Genomic DNA, 3173 nt, shown 5'->3' with positions numbered 1-3173 from the left:
GCTTCTCCATCATTTGAACCCAAATATACAGATTTTCAAGAGGACATTGAATCTGTCAGTAGCAAGCTCATGAAGTTGGAAAAGGGGATTGTGCAGGTATTATGAATAACTACAATATATTGACATAATTTGCTACATTTTGACTTCATTACATAACAATTATAGTATGTTATACATTGTAGTTAATTTGTGGTATAAATCTATAACAATTATAGTTTGTTGAATTGTAGTGTAACTGTAGCAGTTAGAATAAGATTACCAACTAATTATATATTTAATTTTTAGGTTGATGTAAAGTTAGATGCCTATAGGAAGGATGTTTTTGAGGAACTCTCAAGCCTTCGAGAGTTCATAGATCAATCTTTGAAGGGTGTTATGAATGTGATAAACAAGAGGTTTGATTTGGATGAGTCAAAGGTAAGAATTTACATATAATTTTGTACTAAGACTAATTAAGACATATGAATAAAGTAGTCTCAAATATTCCCCAAAATTGTAGTTTGCTGGTAGTTCAACAAAAAATAATTACCAACATCAAGGAGATAACAACCAGCAATTCCAGTTCAATGCTGGTGATCAACTGCATGGAAGCACAAGCAATACAGGTATCTACAAAATTCCTGCATACATATCTACAAATTTCAAGACAACATTATTAAATTATACTAATCATTTTTTTACTATGTGTTGCAGCTACAATTTCTCCAGAACATTTTCAACCACATGTTGACTTATATCCTGACTTCCAAGAAGCAGCTGAGGCATATAAAGCAGGTACAGAACCATTCCTTCATTACAATAAGGTTTTTATGCAAAATTTTAATAATTTACACCTTAACTACATATTCCTACATATATCTACAATTCTCATTCCCAATTATTCATTCAAGCTGATGTTTCACCAGAACATCTACAAGGAAATATTGAGGAAGAACCAGTAATTGATGAAGTGGCTGAGCCACAACAAGCAGGTAATATATTCTCTATATTCTCTATAACTCCATAATACTGTTCATATCTACATAGATCTACACTTATCTACAGAAGGTGAAGTTCCACAGTCGCCAATTCACGGTGTGACTGTGACTGAAGTTGTTCCTGAAGGCATTGATAAAAAAGTTGTTCCTGAAGGCATTGAAAACAAAGGTTTGACATTGGATGACTTTGAGCTGCCAGAAAACTTATCACAGTTGGTCATGTATGGCAAGCCCATACGAGATGAATCAACCCCTGTTCATCCCGGTAGAACAAGGCAACCGGGAAAACATGCACGATCACCTTTCACATCTTTGTATAGTTCTGGAGGCAGCACATCTGTTGGACCTAAATTTTTTTACCTCAAGCACCCCTTCACAAGTGTCATAGGTGAAAATGTAGATCCTGAATTGACAGAAAGGTTCACCAACTGGTTATACATTCGTAGTGATAAAGTATCTAGGAGGTATGAATGCTTCATTTTACACTGTCTGTTCACCATTTTTATACTTTAAAATTGTAATTCATTTTGTAAATTTTTTGTATTTGATCATCTTTTTTTTGTTATTACAGGAGGAAATATTACTTTTCCAAGAAGGATAACCAAATCAAGCCTTAGTTGGATTTTGGTTGTGAAAAGATTGATAAGAAGGACTGGTTTTATGACCTTGCTCACCCCGGACAAGTCATCAATAACATAGTAAGTATAAAGAACATAATCATTCACAATATCTGTTTTGTCTTCAGCTGTGTAGTGTAATTGTAGTTTATTTTTCAGCTATGATGTGTAATTGTAGTAATATTGTAGACAACATATATATGTTACTATATTTATGTCTCAGCTGTGAAATTTTGCTTTTTATGGACCTTATGTATCATATGTGATGATGATTGTATGTACAAACTGGAATTTTGGTACTTTTGACTGACTTGGAATCTCCGTGTACCACAACTGTAGTTACCTTGTAGTAATATTGTAGAGCTTGTGATTGTGCCTATTAATATTAACTGTAGGTTGAACTTGCTGATTATTGGGAGCTTAAGTTAGGTGGTATATTTCATTTGTTCCTCTGTATAGTGAATAGATGTAGACAGTGCATAAATATAGTTAATGTGTAGTTGTTTTGTAGTATGATGGGTCAATTGTACATATAGTACTTGTTCACTATGGTTCATACAAACTACAATTAAACTACATTTTGTGAGGAACTTGGACTAACTGTTATATTTCTGTAGTTATAGTGTAGCTAATTTGCAGCAATCTGTTAGAGTTTTTAATAAATTCAAATTGTAGTTAATCTGTAGCTGTCTTGTAGACAAGTGTGGTTACACCGTACTTTATTGTATATGTTTATTCTATTTTGGCAGCACATTGATGTTATTATGTATTATTTGCGAAAAAGAGGCAAATATGGCCCCAACAATAATACTAGGTTCACAACCACGGATTGCTTGTTCAAGACAAAGATTGAAAGAATCTATGACAAGTTCATAAGTTCTCCACCGGAACAAAGGTATTCGGTTGTTAAACCCGAGGATGATGTTGGAGAATATATTCTTGGGTACAGAATTCTTGCTAATGTTGCCTGGGATCTTGTTGACTATGTGCTCATGCCTGTGAACCTTGTAGAGAACTTCCATTGGTTGTTGCTAGTTTTTGACATAAAGGACAGACAACTTTATGTATATGATTCCATGGTGAGAGCAAACCGTCATAAAACAGTAGAGACATTGGTTGACAAGTTTTCAATCATTATCCCTCTGTATTTGTCATGCACTGGTTTCTATGGTAAACGTAAAGACATTAACTTCAAGAGCACAAAGGCATACATCGAAAAACCAGTTACGGACCCTCTCGACATACAATGGATGGTTGCTGAGATTCCACAACAAAAGGAAGGCTCAGTGTAAAAAAATAATCTCCCTTTCTATATGTTTAATTTTTTTATTTTAATCATTTGTTATATAATGAAAAATTCTCATCTTATGCAGCGATTGTGGTGTATTTGTGGCTGCATTTGCGGAGTATGTTAGCCTTGGAGATTTGGCAATCCCAAAGGAAGATCTTTCTGATATTGACCAACACCGTAGACGCTATGGAGCTCTACTGTGGGACTATGCAACAAAGAAGCAAGAAGATGGGTCAATCAGTGAGAGTGAGGTTACTGGCAGGCTAGCAAGGAGGAAGGGTGCTCCGG

The 3173-nt window shown here is 34.7% G+C and overlaps 1 long non-coding RNA gene across 1 annotated transcript; it reads left to right on the top strand.

Moving 5' to 3' along the window:
- The first annotated feature begins 497 nt into the window (after window positions 1–497).
- Window positions 498–1190, top strand: LOC142174153 (uncharacterized). The gene is made up of 4 exons (XR_012703489.1): window positions 498–605; window positions 694–774; window positions 906–971; window positions 1045–1190. It is a non-coding gene; the product is annotated as an uncharacterized LOC142174153 (long non-coding RNA).
- The last annotated feature ends 1983 nt before the right edge of the window (window positions 1191–3173 follow it).

This window comes from Nicotiana tabacum, chromosome 20 (assembly GCF_000715075.1).
Source record: "Nicotiana tabacum cultivar K326 chromosome 20, ASM71507v2, whole genome shotgun sequence".
NCBI classification, from domain to species: domain Eukaryota; kingdom Viridiplantae; phylum Streptophyta; class Magnoliopsida; order Solanales; family Solanaceae; genus Nicotiana; species Nicotiana tabacum.
This window is presented reverse-complemented; position numbering and strand designations above follow the sequence as displayed.